At 34.3% G+C, this 17,263-nt stretch overlaps 1 protein-coding gene and 1 non-coding gene across 2 annotated transcripts in view; one reads left to right on the top strand and one right to left on the bottom strand.

Moving 5' to 3' along the window:
* The window catches only part of NLGN4X (neuroligin 4 X-linked), a 457,592-nt gene that overhangs the window by 366,890 nt on the left and 73,439 nt on the right, over window positions 1-17,263 (top strand).
* LOC122752053 lies at window positions 4,517-4,623 on the bottom strand. Its single transcript, XR_006355857.1, has one exon. It is a non-coding gene; the product is annotated as a U6 spliceosomal RNA (small nuclear RNA).

The raw sequence follows: 17,263 nt of genomic DNA on the forward strand, positions 1-17,263 counted from the left end.
CCTGCTGCCCTTTCCTGGCACATAGTAGGAGCTAAATTAATGTTAATTACACTTCTCTCCCTTGGGCTTCCTTTTTCCTCCCAAACTTGAGATGTATGTCAGTTGTTCTTCATCCTATTTTCCTCAATTTTTCACTGTGTAAAACTTTAGAGTGATCTTTCTAGATCATTCTTTCTTAGAAGAAAAATAAAAAACCAAAAGCATTGTGAACCAGAAATTAAGAATTAATAAAGTTTTAGTTAATGAAAGTTCCGTTTCACATAACTGAATTAGGTGTATAATGATTCCAGTCATTTTAAGAAATCAGTTGGTACTTTACAATCACAAGGGTAGGGGCAGCTAGGTGGTACAGTGGATAAAGCACCGGCCCTGGAGTCAGGAGTACCTGAGTTCCAATCTGGACTCAGACACTTAACACTTACTAGCTATGTGACCCTGGGCAAGTCACTTAACCCCAATTGCCTCACTTAAAAAAAAAATCACAAGGGTATTTTTTTTTTTTTTAGTGAGGCAATTGGGGTGAAGTGACTTGCCCAGGGTCACACAGCTAGTAAGTGTTAAGTGTCTGAGGCCGGATTTGAACTCAGGTACTCCTGACTCCAGGGCCGGTGCTCTATCACTGCGCCACCTAGCCGCCCCGGTATTTTTTTTTTAAAGCATTGATTCATTGTTCTATATGTGACCCAATTGAATCACTATCCTTATCTGGAAATTAGAAAGAAAAAAAGAGACCAAAGAGAAAAATGGAGGTTGAGGTCAAGGTTAAATTAAAGTATATTAGAACTTTGGGACACTTGTTCTTTGTAATTGATTCCCACCCCCTCCCCCCAGGGGCAATGAGGGTTAAGTGACTTGTTCAGGGTCACACAGCTAGTGTCAAGTGTCTGAGGCCACACTTGAACTCAGGTCCTCCTGAATCCAGGGTTGGTGCTTTATCCACTGCACCACCTAGCTTCCCCCTTTTTGTGACTGATCTTACACTGTTTCCATATTTTTAAATACTTTATCTAGAAACCTAGTATCTGTCCAGAATCACCTATTTGCCATTTTGGGGAGTCTTCCTAATAATAGATCAAGAGGAACTAATATTCTTGCCATTATGTTTAATTATAACAATAATAGTTTAAACTTATGCTTGGGGGGGAGGGAGAAAGCAACTTTATCTCATATTCTATCCTCTCAACAATCCTATGAGGTAAGTGGTACAAGTATTCATATGTTCATATATCAGATGAGAAAACTGAGGCTTCATTCAAAATTTTCAGCCAAAATATTTTATTAGAAAAACATATGTGATTAATCTTCGTGTTATTTATAATCACAATATATACAGAAAGTTCAAGAAGCTGTTCATTCTCTCATTCCTCACTGTGGTTGTTTTATAGTATAAATTATAAAATGTAAGTTATGCTCTATATTACACCCTATTTATTTTTCCTTATCTTGAGTTATAAGAAGAAAATTAAAACTACCTTTACCTTTTTAAACTTCTAGTAGCTTCTATAATACCTGCAAAGAAAATAAAATTGTTCAAAGCAGAACATCATACAAATTGAAAAACGTACATTTTCTTCTTCTTTTAAACCCCATTCTGAACTGTTTTTTCCTTTTCCCCATCACTTTATTGTCATATCCCTATTCTTTTGCTCAGTTTTGTTCTATTCTTGTGTATTTTTGTAGACTCGGAAAAGAACCTTTATATTCTTTTCAGTTTCTATCCGCCTAAGCAGTATTTAGGTTACACATACATTTTTCATATTCCTTCCCAAATATACATATTTCCCTTTTCAGACTAGATCTTCTGCATGCTGCTGCTACATTCCAAGGATAAGGAATGCATAAAGAAAGGCAGCTGTGTCTTTATCATAGTGTTCACTTCATCTGATTATGGACTTCACTGTTATTTGATACTTTCATATCCATATTAAAATTGCAGAGGTATTACATTAACCTCTTACAAATGTCTTCTTTATGAAAAAAAAAAACTTTTTTCCTTTGGTAAAGTTATCTGTTTTATCTTGGTTGGGAATAGAAATGCTGTTACTGATTTGCTGTATTAAAGCTTTAAAATTCACTTCAAATGCTTCATTATAATACATGCATTTTTTTTCTTTTGTCCCCAAATAATCTTTCTTGTTTTTCCTACCTTTTATTGCCTTTCTGTCCTTGAAATTTTTAGATTCAGAAATTCTAGAGGATACTAATAGTTTTACCTAATAAAATGTTTATAATTTCCATACTGCATCTTAGTCTGATTCATGGAATTTTTTTCTTAAAGTCTTTATTATTATTTCATTGATCTCGGAAGTATAACTCTTAGGCACTTAGAAGATTCTTCCAGTATTATTGTCATTTAGAAGCAGATTATAATCTCCATGAGGGCCGAATCCAGTCTTACATAATTTTCTGTCTTCTAAATGTTCAAGCACAGGGTAATCCTTTAGTGTTTGATGAAGGAAATAATGAAAGAATGTGAATGCATTACCTAATTCCTTTAATCTATTTATTTCTTCACTTTCCCCATCTATCATCCTTCTTATATATTTCTTTTCTAATTTGGGGCACTGGCCAAGTGCTAAAGCAAATAACTCCTCATTTGATTCTCACAGAAACCCTGGGATATAGGTGCTATCATTTCCTGCATTTTATAGGTGAGGGAATTGAAACACAGAGAGCTTATATGACTTGCAAAGGGCCACACAGTTAATAAATGACTGATGCTGGATTTGAACTCAGGTCTTCCAGAACTTGACCTATATGCTATCTACTCATTATACTAGATGAAGAAAGGGAATTTTTCATTTCTTTTTGGATTGTATGATTTTATTTATTCTTCTCCTTTATGTTATTTTTCTCTCCCCCGCCTTCCTGCTCTTAATCTTTATACACTGGAGATCAATATAGAAAGGCTGCTATGTGTTGCATATGTATCCATACACACATATATCATACATAAGGGTCTATAATATAATATCTATAATTTGTTCTCATGATCAATGGATATGTGATCTCATTGCTGTGTATATTCCTTCCACGGTAGATTGCATTTTATCCATGCTTTTACATCCTATTCACTTATTATTAATTTCCTATCGTTGTCTACCCTAAATATAGTCAAGAGAGCCATCTAGGCAATGAAGTCGATACTGTGTTGTGCCAGAGTCAGGAAGACCTGAGTTTAAAGACAGCTTCAGACACTTAGTAGTTGGATGACGTTAGGCAAGTCACTTAACCACTATTTACCTCAGTTTCTTCAACTGTAAAATGGGGATAATAATAGCACCTACCTCCCAGAGTTGTTGTAAAGATCAAATGAGATACTAATTACATAGAAAAGTACCTGACACATAATAATTGCTATATAAATGTTAGCCGCTATTATTGTTATTATTATGATGATAATTATTATAATTATTTTAGTTTATGGAATAAAACAATCATTTCCATAACATAGTACAATAAAAAGATGATTGCACATGAAACAGCAAATCTACTATGTACAACTTCCTATTATTTTGGAATATACAACAAAATTATCATGTATTATTTTTCCCACTCCCCACCCTAGAGATTGTTATCATTAGACAAAAATAGGTATATGTATAATTGTTCTATATATCTATTTATCAGTTCTTTCTCTTGATGCAATTAGCATATTTCTTTTTTTGCTTCGAATAGAATTTTATTTTCCAAAATGCAGGTAAAAACACATTTTAACATCAATTTCTTAAAACTTTGTGTTCCAACTTCTCTTCCTCCCTCAATTCCCACCCCCCACCCACTACTTTGTATTAGAATATTTCTTAATTTGTCCTTTATAGTAAATTTAGGTATTTAAAATAGTCAAAATTTCTTATTCATTTAAAGTCATTCTTATAACAATATTGCTGTTACTGTAAACAATGTTCTCTTGGTTCTGCTCATAAACCAGGAAGAACAAAATAAACAAAAAATTATATACTGATTTCATTAACAAATATGGATTCAGAAATTCTAAATAAAATACTAGCTAAAAGATTACAACAACATATTACAAAGATTATACCTTATGATCAAGTAGGATTTATACCAGGAATGCAGTGATGGTGTAACATTAGGAAAGCTGATAATATATTTAATTACATCATTAATAAGGTTTTTTTTAAGTCATATGAACATATAAATAGATGTAGAAAAAACTTTTGATAAATTTCAACAATCATTTTTATTTAAAACACCTGAAAGTATTGATATAAATATATTTTCCTTAAATTGATAAAATGCCTTTGTCTAAATCCATCAACAAGCATTTATTTTATTTTATTTTATTTTATTTTATTTTATTTTTGGCAGAGCAATGAGGGTTAAATGACTTGCCCAGGGTCAAACAACTAGTAAGTGTCAAGTGTCTGAGACTTGATTTGAACTCAGGTGCTCCTGAATCCAGGGCCGGTGCTTTATCCACTGTACCACCTAGCGGCCCTCAGCAAGCATTATTTTTTTTTTCCATATAAGTATTTTATTGTTTTCCAGTTACAAAAATATGGAACGCTTCATGAATTTGCGTGTCATCCTTGTGCAGGGGCCATGCTAATCTTCTCTGTATCATTCCAACTTTAGTATATGTGCTGCCAAAGGAAGCACAAACTTTTTTTTTTTTTCAGGGCAATGGGGGTTAAGTGACTTGCCCAGGGTCACACAGCTAGTGTCAAGAGTCTGAGGCTGGATTTGAACTCAGGTACTCCTGAATCCAGGGCCAGTGCTTTATCCACTGCGCCACCTAGCTGCCCCACAAACATTATTTTTAAAGGGGATAAACTAGATGTTTTCCCAGTAAGATCAGGTACTAAAAAGTATGCTCATAGTCACCAGTATTATTCAATATTGTATTGAAAATCCTAGCAATAAGAGGGAAAAAAAGAAATAGAAGGAATCATAATAGGGAATGAGATAATAAAACTATCTTTTTTTTTGTAGACAATGTGATGATATACTTGGAAAATCCCAAAGACTCAACTAAAAAGTTAGATGAAACAATTAACAATTTTAATAAAGCAGCAGGATATAATCCACATAAGTCAAAAGCTGTTATTATTAGGAACCCCTATGGATTTCCTTTGAGTCCATAACATTTTGTGTATCAGTGTATTCACTTGTTATTCCATGTATTATCCCTCTTTACATGAAGGATCCACTTCCTTTTCTGGTCACATACAGAATGGATGTCATTTTTCACCAATTTATTATAGCTGGCATTATTGATCAATTTACTTATACTCACAACATATCTTCCTATGGCCTCTGGCATTATTTGCAGTTTTAATTCTACATAAGACACCTTCCATGACATTGGAAGTCACCCTTTCCCTATATAAGTATTCCTGGTTTATGTGTCATATAACATTAATCAAAAGTCATTGAATAACATTGTCTGTCAATGTTACCATGTACCTTACCATGTACATGGAATGTGCATAGTTGAAGGTTATTCTTTAAGGATGTGTTTTATCCTAATATATATTGTGTTTGTGTGATTGTTGTAATTAGCAACTAAACTTAGTGAGATCTTATGTTTTCTTATTATTTCAGCAAACTGTATAACTGCAAATATATAGCCTGGCATAGAGGATTATCTGGGAAAATCTGCCTTTTGCCTTATGTTTTCTTTAAAGATACTATCAATACACAATGTTCAGAAAGATTTTATCTAGAAGAGAATGTGTGCATGTAGGTCAGTAGTTATTAATGTCATCCTGGTTGCCTTTTTAAAATATTAATGCCATTATTAGTTTTCCATTCTTTTAGAATTATCCCCTCTTTAAAACTCATTGATAATTGATTCCTAAGGGCTTTTAAAATTTCATTGCCTTATATAGGGTAGATAAAATATGTTTGTAACACTGAACATTTATCACAAACATTCTATTGCTGCCATAACAAACATGAAAGTATTTATTTTTGCCAGTGGGGGTTTTCCACCCAGCCATTTTCCTCTTGATTAACCAGAATTTAGCACTGAGAGTTCACTCATTTCATTTGCCAGGGTCAGGCTAATAAGGACCTCTCCCACAAACGTGGTGTTATTGTTGTCAATAGATTGGTAAAGGACAATATCTGAAACGACCTGGACTTGGGTGATGCTTTAGATCTCAGGAAGAAACCAAGTTTCATAATGGTCTAGCAAAGTTGCTCAGCCAGAACTTGCTGGCCTTTGTGACACTTGGACCTGAAACCCAGTTGATACCAAGCTGATTGTACTGAATGCCTGACAAAGTGTAGGAATACCAGAAACCATAGGCTCAGACACAAGTGAGTCTGTCTTATAATACCACACAAGAAGTATGATTTCTTTCTTTCTTTCTTTCTTTCTTTCTTTCTTTCTTTCTTTCTTTCTTTCTTTCTTTCTTTCTTTCTTTCTTTCTTTCTTTCTTTCTTTCTTTCTTTCTTTTTTTTTTCCCAGTGAGGCAATTGGGGTTAATGACTTGCCCAGGGTCACACAGCTAGTAAGTGTGACATGTCTGAGGCAAGATTTGAACTCAGGATCTTCCTGACTCCAGGGCTAGTGCTCTGTCCACTTTGCGACCTAGCTCCCCTGCAGTATCATTTCAATACCACATGCTCTTTTCATAACTTTTGAGAGGTTAGTAGCATTTCAAATCTGTATTATCAGCATCTTTTTAACATTGATAAAGCTATTCAAGGCCTTCAGAAAAGTCCGTGGGACTTAAAGGTTAGTCCACAAATTTATTTTGACATCAGCCAGATAAATAGTAGCTAATGATCCAACACATTCCTTCAGGCTAGATTTCCTTCCTTTGGTTGAATCTGGAGATTTTTTCCAAGTTCATCTTGAGTTTTGTCCTTTTTTTCATAAACTACATCAGTCTAGATGTAGTTGTTATACTTTCTCCAGTTATGAGAATCTATCACTATGGAAACATTGATACATCTTTCCATTTTACTTGTATTTGGTGTTCTCCTCCATGTATAACTGTCATTGGATTGATGTGACTTAGTAGGATCTGATCCAAAGTTTTTGAAAACATTTTCTTCTCCACTGCTTTTTTGCTATTTTGGGGGTGAGTGGGTGGGTGAATGTTTGTTTTGTTAGATGATGTTGATTGGCTTATTCTCTAAACTGCGTTTGCTCTTGGCTTTCATGTGAATACCTATTTGTGTACGTATAGGCATACACATAAACATATATATATGTATAAATGTGTGTGGGAGTGTGTGTGAACTTTTGAAGTTTCAGAGAACTTTGTATCTGAAGATGTTAAATATATTTTCCATGTTCATTGTAACTGATTTGGGTAATCAGTTATACACATCATAGCTAAAGCCCAACATCCAATACAATATCCTCTCTGAGTAGACATTGCAAAAATAATATCCCACCAAAAAAGATTAATCCAACAGAAGAAAAATCTTTAAAATGAAAGTAAAACAATGTAAATAACAAAAGGAGATAAAATATTAGAATCCTCTTCTCCACACCCAAATGGGCACTCCTCCTATACTTTCCCTAGATAAGAACAGGATAGAATCTTTCTGGCAAAATTATAGAAAAGAAGGGAAGATCCTTTAGCACATGTTTGCACGGGGTGAGAAAACTGTCAATTGGCTTCTTTTACCCTTATCATGCTCTGCTAATCTCTTTAGGGCAGGCTAGAAACCTTCCAAGTAGTAGACCCATAGGAACTGCTATCCAATAAATAGAATCATCTTTAATTTATCAATGTGAGCCCTTCATTTTGTCATTAGAAGTTATTGTAAAGAGCAGAGGTATTCCCTTAGAGATAAATAGTGAGATATGCATATTTAGCTCTTGTGCCCTCTCTCTCTCTCTGTATGTGTATGTGTGTATATATATACAAGCGTACATATATAAATATATATGGCCCCATAAAATATAGCTATACATGTTTATATATTTATATTGCTATATTTGTGTGGGGTCTTTTGGTCCTTTTGGTGGGACAATTGGGATTAAGTGACTTGCCCAGGGTCACACAGCTAGTAAGTGTCAAGTGTCTGAGGCCAGATTTGAACTCAGGTCCTCCTGAATCCAGGGCTGGTGCACTATCCACCACACCACCTAGCTGCCACTATATTGCTATATTTGTGGTCTGTGTATCTTGATTTTTATGTATACATATACATATATATAGCAATATGTATGCATATTATGTATACATATATATGAAAATCTGTGTGAATAGCTGTATATGTATACATCACCATTTATTTCTAACACTGAGTCCCTCTGACTTCATATATGTGCACATATATATTTTTATGGATGTGTGCATATGTCTTTGTATGTTTTGTAGATTAATACTTGTATATCCACTAACGTGGAAAAAATAATATTGTAGTTTTTATTTATCTATTTATCTATCTATCTATCTATCTATCTATCTATCTATCTATCTATCTATCTATCTATTCATTTATTTATTTATTTATTAGTAAGGCAATTGGGGTTAAGTGACTTGCCCAGGGTCACACAGCTAGTAAGTGTTAAGTGTCTGAGGCCGGATTTGAACTCAGGTACTCCTGAATCCAGGGCCGGTGCTCTATCCACTGCGCCATCTAGCTGCCCCATATTGTAGTTTTTATTCAACTAAAAGGAGGTCTCTAGCATTGGTTCTGCCTCTAAAGAAAAACATATTTAATATTTTTCAAAATATTTCTTTGGAAAACCAATTTTGTCATAACTCTGATTTCAGTTAGAAAAAATTTAGATGAGCAACTTAACTTGTTTTTAAAAAATCTGCTTTTAACAGCTCAGTTTCTACCCTATGTTCTCCATTCAATTACCATGGGTTTATCTAATATCTTTCTTAATCACTACATCAACTTGCCAAATAGAGTACTCTAGTATGATTAGCCTAGTATGAATAGATGTTACAACAGCTAACAATTTTTTCCCCTAACTGGGAACTTTCAAAATGAATCATATCTTCCTCTTTTTCTTGTTGTTGCTGTTTGTGAAACATATGCCATATTACTTTATTCCGAGGATTTGAATCACCATGTTCATCTGTATTATTATCATCCCAAGAAAGTTCATTACTAGTATTTTCTCAGCAAAGACACTGACTTTCCCTATAAATTACGTTCATGCCTCCAATCTTTCTATAAGCTACTCACACATCTATGCCCTTTTCACAGTGTATAAATAATTTCTCTTAACATCCAGTTATTTTTTTTCTTAACTGGCACATCTTTTCTACTTGTGTTATCTAGAAAAAAAAATTAAAGGGATCTGTACTTTCATTTTTGTGGGTATTCCCTTCATTGAGTCAGATCATAAACCCTATACAACTCTAGATGATATGACTATAAATATTGTCACCTGACATTAAGCTTTGTGATGAGCCTTCCTGAAAGTATTTGGTTCTCAGGCATCGACATTCCGTCTCTCATCAGGGCTCTCATCTGAAGACTTACCATTTTGTTTTTCGAGAGGAGTAATATATAAGAAGACTGAAAAGGTAGGAAGAAAAGGTCAAAGTATGAATGACTTTAAAAGACAGAAGATTATATTTTTGAGAGGTAATAGGGAATTTTTGAACTTTATTTAATAGGGTGGTGCTATAGTCAGACTAGCAATTAGGAAGATCAGTTGGATAGCCGAAGTGTGAAGGAACAGGAGTAGAAAAAGACTTGGCATGTGACCAACCAGTGGGCTATTGCAATAATCTATGCTTAGGGTGGGAAGGGCTTAAACCAGGATGCTTGTTGTGTTAGAAGAGGAGCTGTATGCAAGAGATGTTACCATGATAGAAACCAAAGAATTGGGCAGTTCATTTGGATATGGAGAAAGCCAGGGATGTGAGAGATAGTGAGGAGCTGAGGATAATACAGAGGATAATACCTAGGAAGCCTGGATGAATGTAAAAATGATGCCCTCAACAGTAATGGGGAAGTTAGGAAGAGAGAAGAGTTTGGATGGAATAAGTTCAGTTTTGGACATGTTGAGTTTAAGATGTTTATGAGACATTTAGTTCAAGATACCCAGTATGCAATTGGAGATTCAAGGCTAGAAGTCAGGAGACAGTTTAAGTTTGGACAAATAAATCAGAAAACCATATGTGTAGGGATTATTATGAAACCATGGAAACTGATGGGATCATCAAGTAAAACCATATTGAGGGAGAAGAGAACAAGGCCCTAAATAGAGCCTTTTTAATTGATAGATTATTAGTAACTTTGAAAGGAATAATTTCAGTTGGAAAATAAGATCAGAAGCTAGTCTGCAAACAGTTAAAAAGAGAATGAGAGGAGAGGAAGTGGAAGTAACAGTTTTAGAAGGGCATCTCAAAAAGTTAGCCAGGAAAAGAAGTATAAAAATAATAACTAGTGGAGATAGAGGAATCAAGTGAGGGTTTTTGGAGGCTGACAGAGACATGAACATATTTGTAGGCATAAAGAAAGCAACAAGTAAATAGGGCTCTATTAAATATTAGTGAAAAAGCTATTTTAAGAGGAGTCAGTCTGATGAAGGAGAAGGTATGTAATGGGATCACTTGTACATGTAGAGGGCTTTGCCTTTTAAGAAGAGCTACCTCTTTAGATAATATAGGAATGAAGGAGGAGATCATTGGAGAAGGTATCTGAATGATATGAGATGAGGAGAGAACAAGGACCTCTAAGTGAATGCCCTCCATTATTTTTTTTTTAGTGAGGCAATTGGGGTTAAGTGACTTGCCCAGGGTCACACAGCTAGTAAGTGTTAAGTGTCTGAGGCCTGATTTGAACCCAGTACTCCGAACTCCAGGGTTGGTGTTCTATCCACTGCGCCACCTAGCTGCCTCCCTCCATTATTTTTTAATGAAATATGGTTCAGAGTTCTCAGCTGTGAGGCTGGGAAAGAGGAGCTATGGTAGGTTTAAGGATACATGTAAAGGTTTGGAAAAGCTGCTACAGTTGCTATGTGAGTGAATTGATTGGGGAGGTGTAAAAAGATTGTCTTGCCACTGTGAGGTCCCAATTGAAATTAGGTATCATAAGTTTGGAATGCACCTAGTCAAACTGGTTTAATAATTTTCTCCAGTTTTATTTAGTCTCTCTTGAGTAGGCATGATGGCAGTGGTTGATAGGGGTTTGTCAGGGTAAAGCCTTTTATAGGTTAAAAGGGCAAAGGACTTAAGAAAAGAGGACAGTGGAATTAAGCTGGTTGACCAACAAATCAAAAGAGTAAAGCGAAGAGAGTGTAAGCTATGTGTAGGGATGATAGCCTGGAAAACAATTGAAGGACAGAGGGATTAGAGGTGGAGATGAGGGTAAAGAACAGGGTTTGGAACTACAAGGTGAGGGAGTGGTAGAGTAAGAATATATTTTGATTGGAAAAAGGAAATTTAGAGTTCATGAACATGGATGTACAACACTTATTTTGTATGCCTTATTTTCCCCTTCACTCATTTATAGCTGAACATAATGCTGATGATTCTTTAGTTTAACATTTTAAAAAAAACTATTTGGCAACATTTACATTTTTTAAAGGACACAATCAAGTCTTAGGAATGAAAAGGACCTTGAGAGATCCTTCAGTTCTTTTTAATTTTTGTGATCATAGTTCATCTTTAACACATCCTTCTAGGCTCCAACAACTACCTTTCTAAACTGCAACTGTTTTATGTAATGCTTGCACATTGAAATGGTAGCTTCGGGATTATTTTGCCTTTTCTTCATATCCTCATTTATTTTCATACAAAATGATTTCATGACTAAAAGGGACTGTTTGGTTGGAATGGCTTCATCTTTTCACCTTGTATTTGACCCGCAGTAGTTATTTATTATTTGATTCTTTTCCCTAAATCCATTTTCTCTTTTGTTACTCCAGCTTCCTCTAGAAATGCCACTTACAATTTAATCGCCTTTGGAAGCTTCTGAAATTTTACTACATGAGAAGAAATTTCTTGTCATCCGAATGTGGTTTTCCCCTTAGGCTTCATCTTTATAATGACAACATCAACAAAAATGTTCCAAAGAATAGAATGATAAGGGTTGCTAACTCTTAATACCTAAAACAGTTCTTCATTTATTTGACCCTTGTTCCCAAAGGCTATTTTTGTGGCAATATACATTCTTGAGTTCATTTTTTTTCAGGCAAAAAGCATCTCGATCCATAGAATCTTAGAGATGGAAAGGACTTTAGAGGTCATCTAGATCAATTTATATCTAGAAAAGAAACCCTCCTGGCCAGAGATAATATATCCTCTGCCTAAAAATCGGAAAAGTGATGGGTTGCCCACTAACTCCCGAGGCAAGCCATTTTACTTTTGGATAGCTCTAAATTTTAGTCAATATCTGCCTCTCAGCAACTTAGAGCCTCTGATCCTGATCCAACCTTATGGGACAAGTAGGATAAATCTATTTCCTCTTTCACATGGTAGTTCTTTAAATACTTGAGGGTAGCTATCATGTTGCCCACTAAGCCCCCATTCTTTTCTAGGTTAAACAGTTTTCACAACTATAATACCCAGCTCTATTCCTCTCATAATCTTGGTTACATTCCTGTGGACTTTCCAGTTTATCAATGGCCTTCCTAAAATGTGATGCCCAGAATTTGATAGACTATTCCAGATCTGATGACATCCTGTATTTTGTACACTATCATTTTTTTGTTTGTTTAAAGCATTTTAACAATGGAAAGAGAAGTAGAAGAAAGTAGTTCAAAGAGCACACAATTTGGAATCACAGAACCTAAATTCAAAACCTACTGCTTTTGCTACAGTATCTGGCATATAGTACGTGCTCAATAAATGTGCCTTGACTGTCTGACTGACTTAATCTTCCTGGACAGCATATTCTTTATCTCTACACGGAGAGATTGAATCAGATGATTTCTAAGGTCTCTTGCATCTCTGAATCTATGATCCTACATTAGATATTGTTTGGCTGTGATGTTTCCCTCACCCTTATGGTGCTTTTAGCCCACTAAAATACCCAGATCTTTTCCAAACTATTGTGCAAAGATAACATTTCCATTCTGTACATGTGTTCTTGACTTTTTAAAGCAATAAAAATTTAAGACTTTACATTTATTTCATTAACATTCTATCTGATTAGATATTTGCAGTGTCATTCTGGCCATTTTGCATCCCAATTGTCCTGGATCAATCTTCTTTCAATCAACTTTGTGTTATACAAATTTGATAAGTATATATCTCTGTGTCTTTACCAAAAGCATTGGCAAAAATGTTGATCAGAAGAGAGCAAAAAATAGATACCAATTCACTCAACTGGAGACAGTTTTTCATTAATTATGACTTTTTTTGAGCCTTGTTATTCAAACAGTTCAAACTGACAATAAGCTATCATATAGCACAAGTCCCTTCATATCCTCTAAAGGTTAACATCAATCATTTACAAAATCAATATTTATTAAAAGTTATTTTTCTCCAGGTCCTTTAAATGGAATTAGGGATGCAAAGAAAAAAAAATGAAATAACTTCTGCCCTCAAGGAGATTACATTTTAATGAGAGAGAGAGCACATAACCCAAGAGTAGATTTCTTCACTCTCAAAACAGAAACAAATGACATGAAGAAGGATCTTAGAGGACTGGAAAAACCCTCGCATATAAGGTAATGCTTGAAAGGACTCAGAAAGGAAATTAGAGATACAAAAAGGCAGATATGAGGAAAGGAATACATTCCAAGCCTGGGATAGCTCAATTTTAAAGCACAGGGATGGGAGATGAGATATTACATGATGGTAACAGTAAGAAGGCTAGTTTGGTGAACTGCAAGCATATATGGAGTTTAATACATTTAATAAGGCAAGAAAGATAGGATGGAATCAAGTTCTGAAGAACTTTAAATGTTACAGATATGAAAATGATATGACACGTTTTCCAAAGGAGAAACAAATATGTGTGTATGTATGTATATGTATACACACACATATAAAAATGCAATATAGAATATAAAAGGAAATAATAATTCTAGATAAAATGCTCTAGAAAAATTTATATTTTACACACTGATTTTTATTTTGGGGGGAGAAAGGAAGTGAAATGGAATTTGTTCCTGTTGATCTCACATGTGAAAACTCTCTCCATTGATTAAGACTGGCAACTCATTATTAATATATAGTCAGAGAATTGCCAACCAGAGTTGCCTATTTGTTTATAAAACTAATATTTTTCAGAAGTAGGACTTTAATTTAAGTCTTTCTAACTTTAAAATCACCTGTTTTTCTACCTACTACAGCATGTTGCTTTTCAGACATTAATCTAATCCCTCTAAACTTGTTGTTTCATTTATTTTTGAGTCATGTCCAACTCCTGATCACCACATTTGGGGTTTTCTTGGCAAAGATACCACAGTGGTTTGCTGTTTCCTTCTCAAGCTCATTTTGAGGCAAACCAGGTTAAGGGACTTGCTCAGGTCACATAGCTAGTAAGTATCTGAGGTCAGATCTAAACTCAAGAAGATGAGTCTTCCCGTCTCCAGGCCTGGCATTCTATCTACTCCACCACCTAGCTGCCCATAAAATATACTCTAAAATGCAGGCATATATGTATATGTGTTTATACATATGTGTATATATACACAAATCTATGTATATAGTATATTTATACATACACATGTGCATTATACATGTATTTGTGTATATATATGTAAACACATGCATATATATGCACTTGCAATGACTGATATATGAATATGTATGTGTACATGCATATGTGTATGTGTATATAAGGCAACTATTGCAAGTAAAGTTTTGAAGAACTGCACCAAACAGGAATCCTTGAAAAGCATTATCTTCTAGCTTATTTAACACTGCAACAATGCAGCCTCAGCATTATATTCCAGATTGGTGAGCTGAAGAAGAAAAAGAGATGAGACATCATTTTGTGTTTTTCCATATATACTCACCTATTCTCAAGAGGACTGGAACTTCCATCTGTGCTTCAACAATGCTTTACATGAAGATCTGTAGGTATTGAGGGAAGATATTAAAAAATTGACATTTTAGCAAAAAAGAGAAAGTATACAGCTAAAAATAGTGAGATCTGCATCTGCATTACACATTACTGTGTCAAAGTGCCAAGTACACCAGAATTACTTTAAGTGTTTGATACTCTGCAGCTGACATCTCTTTAAAATGTTCTGGCATTAAGCTCTGCTATTTAAACATTGGTGAAAGAAAAGAACTTTAAGATAATAAGAAAAATCGGGGCCTTTTTGCAATGATGATGAAAGTCATTTTTGAGAAGAGTGCACTAATGAAGGAGGGTGGGGAAAAGTAAAAAAAATAATGAATTAAGTAGCAAAAGAAAATGTCAAAATAATAATTAAAAAGAACAGAGAAAATGTTACTCTAAAACAAAATTGTACAAGCAAAAAATGATAGAGGAGGACTCAAGGATTGAGAATTTCATACAACCTAGTCTTTATTCTTTTCTCAGTCAAGGACACATTTGAAAGATTGATTCTCATTTTTCACTTATACATTACTTCCTGGAAAATGACATTGTACATTTCATCTTTCTCTTTTTCTTCCTTTTATTTATTGTAGAAATCAATAAATAATCCCACTTCTGTTTAACCTCTCACAACTGTCTTCCAGAGACCCACCCACGTATCATTTCCCATCACCCTCACATATGCCCAGTAATGATCCAGATTCAATTATCTGCTTTCTTTCTCTTTTCCTATAATTACTGAACTTTTTCTATGCCTGCTTTTCTTTTTCCTTTTGATTCTGTGGTTGTTTATATGCTATGACAGTCAGTTTTGCTACTTAATTATATCTTTGTCTAATCAGGACTTTTCTTAACAAACCTGATTAGAAAACTCTGTCAAAGAGATAATCTTGTATTGCAAATACTCTGGCTGCACATTATTTGGAAAATAACAACTATAGGAAGGATTTTCTTTGAGTGATTTCTTATTTTAGGAATTCCTGAATCCTGATAGATTTTACAAAATGTCTATATACATACATACATGCATTCACACACACACACACACACACATATATATATATATACACACACAAATTTTTCTTCTAAATTATATATAGGTTATACATGTGCAATCATGTACAACCTTTTTATATTAGTCATTTTGTACAAGAACCCTCGAATAAAAGAGAAAGTGAAAAATAGCATACTTCAGCCTGTATTCAAACAATATCAGTTCTACCTTTGGAGGCAGATAGTATGTTTCAACTTTTGTCCTTTGGGATTGTCTTGGATAATCATATTACTGAGAATAGCTAAGTCATTCACCATTCTTCATTGAACAATATTTCTGTTACAGCATACAAAGTTCTCCTGGTTCTGTTCACTATACTTTGCACGTGCATCAGTTTATGTAAATTTTACCAGGTATTTTCTGAAATTATCCTGCTTGTCATTTCCTATAGTAAAATAATATTCTGTTGTCTTCATATACCACAGCTTGTTTAGCCTCCCTTCGATTTCCAATTCTTAGCCACCACAAAAAGAGATGCTATAAATATTTTTTCTGTACAAATCAGTCCTCACCCCATTTTTGTTGTCTTTGGGATATAGACCTTACAGTGGTATTGCTGGATCAAAAGGTGTATACAGTTTTATAGCCCTTTCAGCATAGTTGCACATTGCTCTTCAGAATGGTTGGATCAGTTCACAACTCTGCCAACAGTGCAAGAAATTTTTAAAATATGTTTTTAAAATAGGGTATTCTAAGCAAATGCTTTGTAAAAGCATTGATCATTAAAATGATATTTTATTTATATGTGTAATAGATAATTATACATGCATATACATATATGATATATATTAAAATGAACAGTCAATTCTCAACATTTATAAGTATAACTTTTTCAACTTCAAACATTTGCATGATTTTATCAGTAACTTCATTTTCATTTTTGCACTGGCAACCACACACATTCTGAGCTATCTACAGCAGAGGAAAAAAGAGGTACAATGGGTGCAACTTTGTGGAATGGCTCATATCCTACTGGTCTTATTTACCTTACTGTTATAAAGAACTCCCTGTGAATTCTTTGCATATTTTCATTGTTTGACTTTAAAATTCAAGTTTTGTGTTGCAATTATGCCCCCAAAGCATAGTACAAATCATTTGAGCTCTAAAATATTATTGAGACCTCACCAGTCTGTTTTCTGACAGCAGTGATTAAAGTCCCAGAAACTTCTTCATTGGTTTTCAGAGGGCAGGCAAGTGGAGAGGTTTACAACAGTGTAGTATACATGTCAGTCAGTACGCTCACATTACCATCTGACAAAGTGGAAGTTTAAAATAGTCTTAGTTTTA

The sequence above is a fragment of the Dromiciops gliroides genome, chromosome 3 (assembly GCF_019393635.1).
Source record: "Dromiciops gliroides isolate mDroGli1 chromosome 3, mDroGli1.pri, whole genome shotgun sequence".
NCBI lineage: Eukaryota > Metazoa > Chordata > Mammalia > Microbiotheria > Microbiotheriidae > Dromiciops > Dromiciops gliroides.